Source organism: Haliotis rubra, unplaced genomic scaffold (assembly GCF_003918875.1).
Source record: "Haliotis rubra isolate DU_JTF1 unplaced genomic scaffold, ASM391887v1 Scf283, whole genome shotgun sequence".
NCBI classification, from domain to species: domain Eukaryota; kingdom Metazoa; phylum Mollusca; class Gastropoda; order Lepetellida; family Haliotidae; genus Haliotis; species Haliotis rubra.
In genome coordinates this window covers 807,824-824,852 of record NW_025766925.1, presented here as the reverse complement: position 1 = coordinate 824,852, position 17,029 = coordinate 807,824, and the positions used below count along the sequence as shown (strand labels likewise).

General features: G+C 40.5%; 1 protein-coding gene across 1 annotated transcript in view; it reads left to right on the top strand.

The window, feature by feature from the left end:
* Positions 1-13,982: 13,982 nt before the first annotated feature.
* The window catches only part of LOC124281353 (cAMP-regulated phosphoprotein 21-like), a 68,691-nt gene continuing 65,644 nt past the window's right edge, over positions 13,983-17,029 (top strand). The window contains exon 1 of the mRNA XM_046717388.1: positions 13,983-14,290. The gene's annotated coding sequence lies outside the window, so the exon portion shown is untranslated. The remainder of the gene's footprint in view (positions 14,291-17,029) is intronic.

Below are 17,029 nucleotides of genomic sequence, written 5' to 3'. Positions count from 1 at the left end.
AAACCAACTGTGGGGAATTACGGATTATCTGTGAATGTGACCATTCAAATCCGAGTGATGAGTTGTGTACACCCTTTGGCACTAATGACAGGTAATTATAGAATTCCGACATCAAGTGGCGGCTTTTTATGGAGTTCGCCAATTGCAATAGATGGAGAAAGAATGGAGAAAATATATTTAAACCAGGTAAAACATTGACCCATTTTTAAGTGCTGATAACTATGGTATGATGGTAGCAAGTGTGGACATTTTCAATATTCTGGCAAACAATCCTAAAGAAAAAACATAAGTGTCAACGACCGAACACAATATCAATATCTGGTGTATAATCTCCGCCAATTACATTATCACCCCTGACCCTCCTCCTCATCGACTCTCAGACTTTGAATTTGATGTTGCGGTATTGCGTTCCATTCTTGATGGAGGACTTGTTCCAATGCATGAAGATTTTGCATTGGATGATCTCTCTGGCATATTTTGCGATCCATACTGTCCCAAACATGCTATATGGAATTTTGATCTGGACTTCTGGGATGGCAAGGTAGAGTTGTTACCGCCTCTTGACATAAGAAATCACCAACGGCACGTGCATGACGTGGTCTAGCATTCTTGTCCAAGAATACTTTCCTTGTGTTCAGAGGATGGCCATTGAAATGTGGTACAACAACCTGGTCTAGGATGTTAGTGATGTGCCGTTGCCCATTCAGATTTTGTCTGATCATCACAAGGTCAAGCTTACAGTAAAGTGAGAGGCATCCTCACACTATCAATAAACAAGCGCCAAACGGTACGTGCTCCAAGATATTCCGTTGTGCTTTTCGCCAAACACGAGCTCGGCCATCAGTCATGATCAACAGAAAACGAATTTCGTCTAACCTGCTGTGGACACCTCCCGATGTCCTCAAATTCAAGTGATGTCAATCTTGACACCAAGCTGGTCGTGCTGTTTTGTGGTCTGGGGATAACAACGGATGTTTGATAGGTCTTCTAGCTCTATACCACCACGATTTTAGGCGATTTCGAACCGTTCTGTTTGACAAACGACGAGCTGGAAGCCAGTTTTTAATACGCCACTTGATGTGAATGGATGAACTTATCCTCCCTTGGACTTGTCACTGAAAGCTGACGGTCCTTGAGTCATTAGTTTGCTGATGTTTTCATGCCACTCGGCTATAGTCGATGAATGATAACCAGCATCTCTCGGGCTCAATGACATGCTTGGAATCCAGATACCAATACCTTGTCATCTTTGACCATGCCCAACATTTGGTTATCAACAACGAATTCAACTAATTTTCCAAGTTATCGGGCTCTAAGAACAGTTTACTGAAACTTGATATTGGTCGCTTTTGATCGTAGCAGTAAGGGTCCAAATAATCATACAAACAAATATAATTATGATATGAATATAAATGGCTATATGGGGGTAAACAGTTATAGGTGTTGCGATATTTTTTTCCATGTGTACACATAACGTGTTATAATATTCACTCTTCAAAAAGTGGGCCCCGTTCCAAAAAGCGATGGCTGCGCTAAAACAATCGTGACGATCGTAATTCCCATACTTTAACAGACGTACGACAAGATGTGTGATGATATTCACATTTACGTCTGCGCAGCGATCTTCGGTCGTAATGCTGAGATCGCTTCGTGAAACCGGACCCCGACTGTTATCAGCTACATTGTGGACGAGAAGCTGATTCAGATGGCCGACAATGGACTTCAAATACCTGTGACAATCTCTGATTAAAAAATAACTGATTGTAACATCAGCGGTTCTATATAACTGAAAACTAGAGACTGTCGTTGGGTTCCTTTGGGTGCTATCCGAATGCATGCTGGTGTCACAGAACAGCTGATGATAAGCCAATCTGACCATTCTAGTCACGGCTCAATATTTAATTGAGAATGGCCATTAGTAAGAGGACTTCGGACCCTCAACACGCATTACGACCCGAGCAAGCGTTTCTAAAAGGTTTGGTTCATATATTGTCACTAGGGACCTATTTGAATCATTTTCACACCTGTCTGGCGGAGTCATATACTCCGGTAGATTACGTTTCTTGTCAAACAGATCAATACGTTCTATATCGGCCTGTGTAAAATAATGGACCACCAATATGTTGCACATGGCTGGCCAATGTCTTAACGCACCTAACTCATGGTCATGCCTGCACCTAAACCAAGAGTTTACGTGATTAATTTTATCTTCTGTTCACGTCACCAGCAAAACAACATGCCATGATGTTATGAAAGCGCTAAACATAGAAATGTATATTCGAGACTCAGATAGGAGAGCACATTACACATGCCCAGTTTTGTTAAAGAGATCATCTCTCAAAAGGTCAGCGGGTTTTGACCTTTAGTAAAATCGTCAACATCTTTTCTTGCAAAGATCAGTGCTCCCGCGTCATGCAAAGCTAACGACGGAACGACATGTGACCAGACGCTGAAGGTTGCAAGCTCGGCTAATTCTCGTCTGTAAGTGAAGCGACTGCTCGTCACAACGCGCTGCCACCATCTCACGATCAATAGTCACCGGGGCGATATGACGTCACAACTCGCGCTCGCACCAGTAGAACAATACCTTCTAAATGGTTATGACGTCATTAGCTCGTATTGGGACTATCTTGTAACATTTCCGTGTTTTTCTGGGAATAACTCTTGTGAATCGGTGCCGTGTAAGTCTGAAGGTCGACATCAGAGACTGATATGGCGTGGGGTATTGGGGCGCACGTCACAAGGCTGACAAACACATTGGGAACGACAGTGAACAGGTTGGAACTTCATTCAAAAACAAGACGGACATTAATAACACACCACATGAACCACGTGTGATGGGATTACCCTTGTTAAAATTGACCTCTTTCTAAGACGACAGTATGTACATATACCTAACCGCATGCTCAGAAATTCGCACCCATTAAATTTAGGTATGATGATTTCGCTATGAAGAGATATATCGTTGGTATCCTCGTATTGTCAAAGGGTATTTATTTATTTCTTAGGTGTATTACTCATCTCCCAGAGACAACAAGTAAGGAATGCACTGAATAAATCCGATGTTTTTGCTGTCGAATTGACCATTGTTACACTTGCTGAAAGATATGTGTAGAATTTAGGAGGAATAAATAATAACATGTTTTGGCGTTTGATGTATCTCCAGTGGGTCAGCTGTTTATTAATCACATGGAAACACATTATGGTTAATAAGGATTTTAACAAAGCTTCCCCAAGTAAACATTAAACACAGACAACTTCAAACACTTACCCCTATTTTTGTCAATTTCCCGTATATGTTCCTGTTTCCCCAAGTATGCCATAAGCCTGCGGCAAATGTGTGTCTTTGTGTGTCGTCTGCCCAAGGACAGCGGGTGTTATTCTTCTAATAATAACCTGTGCATCTTTATTTATGTTACGGCTGCCAAATAACAACATGTTTACTAATTCCGACATCAAATGTCTGCCGTGACTTCACAACGCGCTGATGACGTCAGACTCCATCATTCAGTCACTGATCAGCGCACGTTTCCATTTCGGGAAATATGAACATTGATTTGTCAACCGTAAGAGTTTTAAATAGATACAGGTGTCTGATTTCAAGATATTGGAAGAGAGACATCGACTCATCAACAACCTAGCCCAGACCGACCGTTATGCTGTTCAGAGAACTGTGCTGGAGGGAGATATTTTTAAATTAACAGTGTTCAAATGGTCACGCACATATATGTGCGTAGTAGAGCGTCCCTCTGGGTTGTGTACATCACATGTGAACAGTGCTTACTCGGTCATCCCGTTAAACAATAATATTAATCTTCTAAACGATCATTAAAGATGTTTGGAACACTTGTAATTGCGAATGTATTCACATCGCACATTCCCCGTATAGAATCTGGGTCAGAATTGATCGCCAGTTTACGTAAAAAAGCACTAATTGTGGATCGTGTTTTTGTTTATTATTTGTTGTTTAACGCCCATTTAGCAATATTCTTACTATCTAACGAGTCCAGGTCGTCCAGTTATTCAATGAAATCATGAGCATTGATCAACGCATTTGGATTACGATAACGTTTAATAATCCAAGTCGCCGAAGCTGACCAGGTCCACGAGGTCTCGTCTTACTACAGGCAAGGCTGTTGGTCATCTACATTCGTACCTACACGTCAAAGGGATTGGATGGTCAGGCTCCGTGGCATCGTATCCTGCGACATTGGACTTTGGTCGTGCTGTATATAGGGATGATTATTTCCAGAGAAATACGGTCAGAGGTGTAAAAAAAACAACCAAAAGACAACATGCAACAATCGACATGATAAATAGCAAACTCGTTAAACAATATGGTGAGAAAAAACTATGGTGGGTTGTGCAGGCGGGGACTGGGGAAATATAATTGTGATACAATTTAAACATGTTTGTTGTGGTAGCCACATTGACGTGTAATTTTTTCCCATTAAAATCTTTGTACGTATAATTATAAAATTTTGTGTGCAGTAAGCATGTGTTATACAGAATACCTCAAAGCATTTTTTGCAATAATCTGATGTTTTTTAACGATATACATTTCATCTATATCTGGGTCACCAGTCCAGTGAAAACAAAAGTGTATATTTAACCGATATATATACTTCGCAGTATAATTACCAGACATACTTATATCGGTTATATGAATGTCACGGGTTGCAAAGCTTTGATCTCTCAATAATCAATTGTAGGACGTGAAAGTAGTTCAACCACCCTCGCGGGATAAAAACAACAGTGGACTATTAATGAAAGGACGTTTTCGTGTAAATCGCTTCACGTTAATATTGCTGAGTGCGACTAATATGGTTCGACACGCGACCTCCTGCGGGTACTGAAACAAGCGCGGAACAGTAAACAGATGAACACGTGATACATGTTTGTTTGTTGCATAACGCCGCATTCTAGCTACTAGTATATGACGCTAAGATAGTCGTAAGTTAATGTTAATGTATGACACTTACGACTATCTTAGACCTAAGACAGCTTCGAAAATCTAGGCCCAGGTCTGTAATAATAAATTTTGGACCACACAACCCAGAGATTGACATCATGAACATTAATTGGGAAGCGATGATCTGAACCAACCATTTCAGCGCTGGCGACCATCCGATCCAGTCGCCTCTTACGACAAGCATGGGTTGCAAAAGACCAATTTTCTACTGGTTTATTATAGAGGAATGCAAAGTAGCACATGACCCAGTACCATGTAAGGCCTCAAACGCCTGACCGAGTTACATTCCCTTAGACATGTCATGGCCTTTCGGTGACTCCCAAAGTCGCTGCGACAAAGAATATGGGGTTGTAATGCCGTGTATTATGGTTTCACCACAACGCAGTAAACGCCTTTAAGGTTTCAACAAAACGCAGTAAGCGTCTTTATTGTGTCTCCACAGGTGAAACGCCTTGAACTAGGCACACTGATGTGTAAGTGACCTTCACAGACAGTGGACGTGACCTTTGGTGTGATTGAGACGGTGAAGATAATCAATACTGTTCGAAAACAGAAACTGAACCTGGTCCACATATGTGGATGAAATGTGTCATGGTATGTAGGTCAACAGATAGGTTAGGTTTGAAGGTGCCGTGAATGTTAATCTTATTATATTACCAGCTGTGAACCTGTTACCATGGACACGCATTTTATATTAAAAAAGTCAATTTTCACGCAGTATACAGATAGAAGTAAAACCTTGGATTGGATTAATCCTTTTCATAGGTCATATACAAATCCGGTCATGTGTGGTCTGTGATGTTACATTGTACCCAGGCGTTGACGGTGATTTCAGACGCTGTATCTGTATCTGGACACCCGGTGGTCTGTCACATAAACTGGTACCTATTTGTTACTGCGCTTGGTTTCAAGGTATGTAAAAGTAGTTCGCCTGGCTAGATGGCGGAAATATTGTCAAGGAGACTCACTCACTGTAGACCGACGTCACAATGGGACACACTGATCTGCCTATACTAGCTATGGGTATTTTAAAACCAAGGCATAAACTGCGGGGTAAATATATACTATAGACATATATCCATACTTGATGGTGGCTACAGATGAAACATACAAGAAGGGTTTTTCAGTCTGATGACGTCTTGTGTTTTGGGGGCGGTGAGATAGCCTAGTGGTTAAAGCGTTCGCTCGTCATGCCGAAGACCCGGGTTCGATTCCCCACAAAGGTACAACGTGTGAAGCCCATTTCTGGTGTCCCCCGTCGTGATATTACTGGATTATTGCTAAAGGCGGTGTAAAACTATACTCATTCACTCTTGTGTTTAAGTTGTTGTTTTTCCAATTGTATTCTTTCTTTTGCTCGACAGTTTATCTTTAAACTAAAGGAACGCCATAAAGGTCACACGCTGTTCAGGTTACTCATTAACGCCATCTTGGCATAGGTGACTTCAAATGCATCGTGCAATCAAGCAATCTATTACCCACAGTGCAACACGACTCCACGGTTCAACAAGTCGGGTAGTGTCCCTAATGTGAACAGATGAAGAAAATGGACGGTGATCTCCGCTCTGCAAGTTGCCGTTACTTTTAGGAAATAGGTTGAGTGAACTAATTCCTGCCCAGATCCTGTTAATCCCATTCAGTTCGGTTATTAATACCGTATTCTGTTAGGCCGTCAAAACAGCCTGGCGGGCCACCAAACCATGACCTTCAGCTCGCTGAGCTCAAATGCGTGGGAGGGAATCCCCCGCATGTGACGGAAAAGGCCGAACACATCCGAGATGTCTCGAAGAAGACAAGCACTGTGCGAACTGCCATGTACTTGGTGAAAACAGTCACTGAGTGGGTTTACTTCTCCAGAATATCGGTTCGCATCACAAACATTCACCGCATTCCTGCATGGTGTGAATGGTATGGTAATGATAATCAATGTCAACAAGGAACAAAGATCCCATGCCAATAGGAACTCGTAACGGATAATATTAAATGAAGTTTAGATTGAAATTCTGATGGGTCTGATAGATGGCATGTAAAGAGATGCTTTTAGAAATGTAAAACAGTAAAAACTGTCAATAATAACTTTCACATTTAAAAAGGATTACGATTGTTTATTTAAAATATTATTCTTAGAGACCGTTCATAATTTATAGTAGGTGTGTGTGTATGTGTGTGTTAGTGTGTGTGTGATGCATTTTATGGAGAAGCATTTACATAGTGAATGACCCCCCTAAAATTTATGCACATGTACAAAGTAAGTGCCCCCCTCCCCCCCACTGCATTTCATGTACAAAGTCATAATGTTTAATATTACATTGTGCAAAATTGTTGATCCCCCTATTACATGTGTACAAAATTGAGGACCCCCACCTCCCCAGAACTAAATTGGTGACACACACACACACACACACACACACACACACACACACACACACACACACACACACACACACACACACACACACACACACACACACACACCATAACTTATGAACGATCCCTTATCATGGCAGTATATTCATGTTGCAGACATATACGTATTACGTTTAACTAACGTGTCTGTAATGATTTAGATCCTCATTTGTGGTTTATAATTAGGTTTCCAGGGTTTACCATTGTCTCCAAGCTGGCAATAGATATTACACATACATGTTCAACACGATTAATGTGAGCTTCATCTGAAGCTTGCTTCCTTCCTGGCATACTTATGTCAACTCTCACACAACTAATTCCAGTAGTTTCTCACACAACTAATTCCAGTAGTTTCTCACACAACTACTTCCAGTAGTTTCTCACACAACTAATTCCAGTAGTTTCTCACACAACTAATTCCAGTAGTTTCTCACACAACTACTTCCAGTAGTTTCTCACACAACTACTTCCAGTAGTTTCTCACACAACTACTTCCAGTAGTTTCTCACACAACTAATTCCAGTAGTTTCTCACACAACTACTTCCAGTAGTTTCTCACACAACTGATTCCAGTAGTTTCTCACACACAACTAATTCCAGTAGTTTCTCACACAACTAATTCCAGTAGTTTCTGACACAACTAATTCAAGTAGTTTGTCACACAACTAATTCCAGTAGTTTGTCACACAACTAATTCCAGTAGTTTCTAAAGCGTATTTGGAGTGCTTCATCTAAATCATTATGTATGTGAAGGTGTGCCAATGCAACCAAAGAAAAGTTTGGTACCTTAAAACCCACACAAGACACTGTTTAGGTGTATTACACTTTCTAAGTCATGTATCAGTTTGTAAATAATGTATCAGTTTGTAAGTAATGTATCAGTTTGTAAGTCATGTATCAGTTTGTAAATAATGTATCAGTTTGTAAGTAATGTATCAGTTTGTAAGTCATGTATCAGTTTGTAAATAATGTATCAGTTTGTAAGTCGTGTATCAGTTTGTAAGTAATGTATCAGTTTGTAAGTCGTGTATCAGTTGAGTTGAGTTGGGTTTTACCGCGTCATAATGTGAGTCCCTTGCAGTCGAAAAGTCCACACAGTCAAGCAATTATATGCTTGATGGTGAACACTTCATCGCAAGAGACACACATGGGAGGTCCATCCCCATCCCTTTTCAGCAGATAGTCATGAGTAAACCGACTGTGGCCAATACGACATCGTCGTAAAATTACCTCATCTCGTCTTGACTGACAACCCACGTAGGTATAACTAATTGTTGGCTTCAATTCCTACTTGGGTGTCCCACCTTATTTGCATGAGGTCCCGAGTATAGCTTTTGATAGTGGGTTTGAAATCACTGTACGGGATTAACAGTGGAGATATAGGGCTTGTCAAGAGCTGATTTAGCTGCAGCATCGGCTTTTGTGTTACCTGCTATGCCGACGTGATCCGGCAACCAGCAGAGGATGATGTCACATTGGCCAGTAAACTCGTGTATCAGTTTGTAAGTAATGTATCAGTTTGTAAGTCATGTATCAGTTTGTAAGTTATGTATCAGTTTGTAAGTTATGACTTACAAACTGATACATGTCTTACAGACTGATACATGACTTACAAACTGATACATGTCCTACAAACTGATACATAACTTACAAACTGATGCATGTCCTACAGACTGATACATAACTTACAAACTGATGCATGTCCTACAGACTGATACATAACTTACAAACTGATGCATGTCCTACAGACTGATACATAACTTACAAACTGATGCATGTCCTACAGACTGATACATAACTTACAAACTGATGCATGTCCTACAGCCTGATACATAACTTACAAACTGATACATGTCCTACAGACTGATACATAACTTACAAACTGATACATGTCCTACAAACTGATACATAACTTACAAACTGATGCATATCCTACAGCCTGATACATAACTTACAAACTGATGCATGTCCTACAGACTGATACATAACTTACAAACTGATACATGTCCTACAGACTGATACATAACTTACAAACTGATGCATGTCCTACAGCCTGATACATAACTTACAAACTGATGCATGTCCTACAGACTGATACATAACTTCTACAAACTGATGATACATAACTTACAAACTGATACATGTCCTACAGCCTGATACATAACTTACAAACTGATGCATGTGTAACAGACTGATACATAACTTACAAACTGATACATGTCCTACAGACTGATACATAACTTACAAACTGATACATGTCCTACAGACTGATACATAACTTACAAACTGATACATGTGTAACAGACTGATGCATGCCTTACAGGCCGACACATGAGATACAGACTGATACATGACTTACATGTTCTACACTTGGGTGCAAGACACACTAAGAGGTGTGACAGTTACCATAACTGACAAACCAAGACATAATCAGGGCATCTGAGATTCGAACCTACGACCAGCAAATCCTGGTACAATAAAGGGACAGAAGTCCGCACCGCGTTCCCAATCGCATTAAAGTCGATCTTAAATGTCGTTTCCGCTACAAAAAGACTATCGCGGGCGCTAACAGCTGGGCCCCGTTTCTTAATACGATCTCAGTGGAACGACGATGGTAAGCCGTTCTTAAAGTATCGGAGTTAGAGCCATCTTAGCGTTAAGATCGCTTTGTAGAACGGAGCCCTGATCATAGTGAGACAGTGCACTCTCACTTAGCGATTTGTAAGTGCACTGACGACGATTGTGAGGTGCGTGGAGTGGGATTAAGGTGTCATGAAGACATAGGATTTTAATATTGAATGTGATCTGACAGCAGCGGAAATTTCATGTCTACACTATAGACTCAATCCCATTACAAGACGACTGTGGATCAAGGGTTCGCCAATCACTGTAATAGGCTGCTATAATGCCGTGAGTACATTTGTTTTACGGCACGGTCAGCGATATATACATATGCTTATATAGCGATGTATGTATGCTTAGACAGACAGACAGACACAGACAGACAGACAGACAGACAGATAGATAGATAGATAGATAGATAGATAGATAGATAGATAGATAGATAGATAGATAGATAGCCCGTGCAAACTGATACATATATTATATGTCCCCATTCACATATTTATGCCAGATGACGGAGAGTAACATACCGTATTAACATCAGGAAGCCCCATATATACACATAGAACTTAGTTAAGCACCCCCTGACATATCTCACGGTTGAATGAGCCCCGACCTTAACCCTTTTAACTGGAGCATATCTGGAACATGATTGGTCGTCGTGTGCAACAAAGGGATCCTCCTGAACAGAGCCTGGCCCAACTGGAAGCTGCTTTACACGAAGAAAGATGTAGACTGTCCCTTCAGAGGATCAGGAGGCTGACAGGGTTATAAGGAGGAGAGAGCTGGCTGTCATACAGTCACATGAAGGTTACACTCGGTATTGACCTTGAATCGTGTAAGACACGCAAAATAACATTTTGAATATTCACATTCGCCAATAAATTCAACATTAAACATTCCAGGGCCATCGTTGTACAGACATGGTTTTGTATGAAAATCACCATAATTGTCATCATAAAATCAACATGGATTCCAATCATTTTGTCGTTTCTTATGAGTCAAAGGACCATACGGGTCATAAAATCGTGGTCACCTTGAGAAGTTTTAGTTACGTGTTGAAAACCTATCATTGCAAAAATACATGGGGTGCTTAATTAATTTTTAGTGTATACATTAATTGGCACAGACGTGCCTGTCTTTGACAGGTACTTGTGTCAAACTACACACGTCTATCGACATATTGATCACTACAGTATTGGATGATCGTTGCTGAAGATGGCGAGATATGATTACTACCAGCACAAACTGTTTATATTGATGGGATGAATGGTTTTGTTTGCGTGTGATACCCGGCATTGCGATGTCAGCCACCCTGACGACTCAAACGGCTTCACCGCCCAGATGACACGGTCTGGTTCAGTGGCTGACGGCTATAGGTGTTTGTTGTCATGCGGGAAGTAGGGTTGTCACAACAATTATGTCATCATATGATAGTTATGTTTGGTATTTTATGGATCGCTGGAAAATTTTCAGCTGTATCGCATATATACTCGGCGTCATTCTATCTACCTGTCTATTCTTCTACCTATCCACCGGTCTATTCGTCTGCCTGTCCTCCTGTCTTCCCGGCTTTCTATCCACTTGTCTCTCCGGCTTTCTATCCACCTGTCTGTCTGGCTTTCTATCCACCTGTCTAATCGTCTGCCTATCCACCTGTCTGTCCGGCTTTCTATCCGTCTGCCTATCGACCTGTCTATCCGTCTGCCTATCCACCTGTCTGTCCGGCTTTCTATCCACCTGTCTATCCGTCTGCCTATCCACCTGTCTAACCGTCTGCCTATTCACCTGTCTATCCGGCTTTCTATCCACCTGTCTATCCGTCTGCCTATCCACCTGTCTGTCTGGCTTTCTATCCACCTGTCTATCCGTCTGCCTATCCCCCTGTCTAACCGTCTGCCTATTCACCTCTCTGTCCGGCTTTCTATCCACCTGTCTATCCGTCTGCCTATCCACCTGTCTAACCGTCTGCCTATTCACCTCTCTGTCCGGCTTTCTATCCACCTGTCTATCCGTCTACCTATCCCCCTGTCTGTCAGGCTTTCTATCCACCTGTCTATCCGTCTACCTATCCCCCTGTCTGTCAGGCTTTCTATCCACCTGTCTATCAGTCTACCTATCCACTTGTCTATCCGTCTGCCTATCTGCCTGTCTAACCGTCTGCCTATCCACCTGTCTGTCAGGCTTTCTATCCACCTGTCTGCCCTGCTTTCTATCCACCTGTCTAACCGTCTGCCTATCCACCTCTCTAACCGTCTGCCTATCCACCTGCCTATCCACATGTCTATCCGTCTGCCTATCCACCTGTCTATCCGTCTGCCTATCCACCTGGCGGTCAGGCCTCCTATCCACCTGTATATCCGTCTGTCTATTCATCTGCCTATCTGTCTGTGTATATGTATGCCACCTGTCTATCCGTATTCCTATCTGTGTGCCTGTCTATCCGTCTGCCTATCCAGTATTTATTTTAGCTACCTATTCACATGCCTATGTAGCTACTTATTCGCCCTTCTAACTACCTATCCACCTGTCTATCCTACGATGTTATGCTAACTTTATATATAACCTGCTCTCATATAAAGCTACGGGCATGCATACATTACTGATTCTATCATCTCGCAATGTGCAGTGAGGCAATGAAACGAGCCACGCCCTTGCAGTGATTAGTCACCCGTGTTTCAACAATGATATTCGACTGAGGGTAATATTTATTTTTGTTATGAATGTACTTCATATCGAAATTCTTTAAGGTTGTTAAAATGTTAATGCTAGTTCTTCAAAATAGTGATGTACACGGTTGCTGCTTGTGAGAACTGATGTAAACTGCTATTCGTATTCATTAATGCAGACTTAGACCATTGCGTGTATGTAAGGGCGCGCTGTACATGGAATCGGTCATGCTCGTGGCTACGGGCGATTATTACAATATACAATCTCACAGCATATCGTACATTAAAACAGAACCAATATTACACAACTCCTTTGTGAATCGTGTCGCACGTCTTTGGCAACTTGCTCCAAATATACACGCTCATTAAGCGATGTACACTAGGTGTGTATTGAGTCTTCACAATGTAATGTATTCGTGAGTGTGTGTTGGGGGTGGGGTGGTGGTGGGGTGCGCTACGATTATACCTATAGGCAGCGCAAGTCCTAACATAATATAGACAGACAGACGGACAGTTTATTTGAGTCTCATCTCATATATATAACAATATAAGGAATATACGAGCCGCTCTATAAAAGTAACGAGAGACACACACACACACACACACACACACACACACACACACACACACACACACACACACACACACACAAGAACATATATATATGCCATAAAAATGCATAAACATATTTGAAAATAAATACATACAGAATACTTAAAAGGTAAAACATAGGCATGCAATGATATATGATGATGCAAATTGCTGCTGGGCGAAAACAACCTGTACCCATCAACGTTTGATGGAGACTGCAATAAAACAAACATAAAAGGTTAATCGATGGTGATGAATTTGATTCGGATTTGCCTTGTTTCGGCGTCATTGCCTCATAACGTCTTCGATAACGTTTGTTATCATTTGGTAAAATACAGTTTTTAGTTGACTTCTTTCTTTTGTTAGTCAATTGTATTTAAAAATATATGTATTGCATTATAAATCATAGGAAACAATCGCACGTATGTACATGTTGTTACTTTTATCAATATAGTATTTCATTTTCGTCATTTGTTTTTACCGTATTAATAAATATCAGTAATGCATATTTAGAAAGCAGGCTTGGTGAACCCGACAATATACTCGATGTTCAGACTGTAAAGTAATGACATTAAAGTAATAGCTTTGGAAATTTTATTTTCGCCGAATCCGATTTCGAGAAATACATTTATGAGATACGAACTGGCTACTGTTTGGAGCAAGCGCCCCCACAGCAAAGCTCATGATGTCACGCGCGTGAACGCTACTTCCTGTGACGTCACAACAGCACTCGCCTGCCATTTTTCAGTGAGAAAGGCACATCTATCGTACCAGCCAGGTATTCTACTTTCAGGCCAGGATTGGTTGGCCTTTCGGACCTCGTTTTACCATGACAGAAAGTGACAATGTAAACAGAAGCAATTTAACACTATTGTGTAGCTTCTAACACCTTATTTCCCTGACAGTCCCTCAATTTTCCACACCGATTTTTACCGGAGAGTGCATGCTTCACATTGAAAAGTGCATCATCGGATCACATAAACTTCGATTTAGGAGAAAATCCAAGGCGGATTGCAAAGGGCAGTTACAGGTAATTATTCATTATCCGAGAGACCAAATCTATTCAGTTAGTCTAAAGTGAACGTTTATGCCGCTGTCAGGTGAACGTTAGCACAAGAAATATCAACAGCCAGCGTTGTTGAGTTGTTCGCTGTCACATGGCAATTCTTTTTATTTCATAACTTCATATATTGTCATGCTTTTTTCCCAGTCCACCTACACAGGTACACTATTATCTGAAAGTATAACTGCCGAACTGCCTACATAATTCCTTTGGAAAATAATGAAACGTTCGCTCAGTGCATGATCGTAACGTGAGATTTTAAATGTCAACTTGAGATTTTATGTTTACTTCACTCCAGTGTAAGTGCTTTGCCATGTGTTTACATGCACAAGTTGATGACCTGAAGATACCACCCTTGAATTAACCTGGTCATGTTTGTGATAATTCACCTCAATGCCATATTTGAATTGGAATAACAAATAAAAGCATCGTGACAAGTGATATTTCCCCTCAGGTTTTCTCAAAATCATGGTGATGGAGCATCATCATAGGTTATTTACTGACCGAACTCCCCTTAATGCATACAGTATACTTGTAACATAATCTTAGTATTATAATGTCGGTGTGGGGATGGATGGGTCATCTATCAAATGGACCCGCGCCAATATACAGACAAGGGAGTTTGGTAAAATCAGATATCCACATTTGTCTCATCCAGATGGATAAATTGTCCGGGCAGGGCAACATGATAAGGAAAAAGAGTTTGTGTTTTATACTTGTATACCTGTATTATTTTGTTGTTAATAGTTAGCCAGCCCCAGTCATTTGACTTGATTTTCATGAACCAAAATTTGTGACTATTAATCCAGATTGTTCATTAGAGTCAGATGATGATCAATCTTTTTGTACAACACTGCTTGTACATGTTTTGAGAGGCTTCCCTTAAGGTTGGGGTAGTTTAGTGATTGCAATAAATATTCGTTTAGATTTCAATCTGGTAGTGGTAAACCCTGAGCTCTAATCAGACTTACTGATCAGTGATGATTAAACTATTACTCTCGATAGTTTTACTATTAAGTACTTTTCAACCTGCTGTTAGGATATGGCATCTTAAGACATTACAATTCGCCATGCAGTTTTGTCGCAAAGTTGCATCTCCACCTCCAGCTTTATTACCACTTGTTCATTAAAGTCATTTTGGAAATAATAATATAATGATAATAATAAATAATGTACTTATATAACGCTGCAATCCAGACAGATATGCCTGCTCAAGGCGCTACAAGGGTATTGTCAGATAAAAGGCAGGAAGTGTTCACTGGATTTAAATGTCACTATGATACTTGGAGAACATATGGGTCTTCAGTCTTGATTTGAATAGTAAGTAAGTCATTAATGTTTCTATAGCCCCAAATTGTGACGCTGACCGAGTGAAACCTCATTTCTATTTGAATAAACTGCCGTTATAGTTTTATAGATTATGAACTCATTGTAATGTCCATCTGAAAAGTGGGATTTCCACATGAACAGTGTACAAACAAAGGAGATTTCACTCTATGTGAACTATTATGAGCTGAGCATACCAGACAAAGAAATTTTACCAGACTTGGTCTTTGGACATTTGTGGACTGAACATTTGTAATTACATTTGTGTCTCACTTTTGCCTCTTGTCTGAAGCATCAGTCAAGGAAAATTCTCTTCGGTCTTGTCATTTCAGGAAATATTAGTCCACCAAATAACACCAAAATCTACTGAAAATGTCCCCGATAGCTAAGTTTGAACATGCAGACTCAAAAGATTTTGGCACAGGCTGCATTTATTGTTTGAAGGGAGAAAGATGGTCAAGGATAAATGCTTGCAATTGCCATTCCCACCCCTTGTGCAATACCGTATTCAGAGTGAAAAACATGAGTCAGATGGGAACTAGAATAACTATTTCCCTTGCATTGTACAGAATGTGGAAATTTTGGATACTATATTAGGTATATGATAAAGTATTTGAAGAGTGCCAGTGGAAACCTTTATTCAACACGTGACATGATCACACTAGGTTGAGGGGAACTAGGATCAAGCCATTTTTTAATCCTAGAATGTGTGATTCAATTGATATAAAATCCACATGGTTTGTCTGTATATAGTTTGATGTATATCAAACTAGCACTCAGTGACTAGCATAACTGTACATGAGAATGTCTCAGTTTTGCACATGGTACTAATTAGGTCGTCTTGATCCAGTCTTATAATGTGAACCAGGCAATGTGGTATGGTCCACCCTTAAATATACATTATCTTCCAGGTGAGAATGTCTATGTTATTTCATTGTCAAGCTTCATTAATACTGATGTCTCTGAATTCTCCAGTGTGTGTAATTTGACAAGAAGAATTATGAATGAAATGAATAGTGTTTTGAAGAGTAACACAAACACTAGATGCCTAAACCTGAATAATGTCCAATAGGATTGCCAGGAATGCTGACTACTTCCTGGTTCCAGGATATTGTGAGATACAACATAGATGATTGCACTTAGGATATCACTTTCGTTATCACTGACTGTTTGGTCAGGAAGCATTGTGTGTTGTGGATTCTCAGTTAATGCTATTGCTGTTAAACATGTGATTGCTTATACTTGTGATGAAAGAGAAGATCCACTCCATTTCATCCATTGGCATAAAAAACACTTCAATGAAGAGAAGTGAGTAATCGTTTGTAATGTCTGTCTTCAGGATTATTAGCAAAGGTTATGTAATATTGACCAATGTCCATC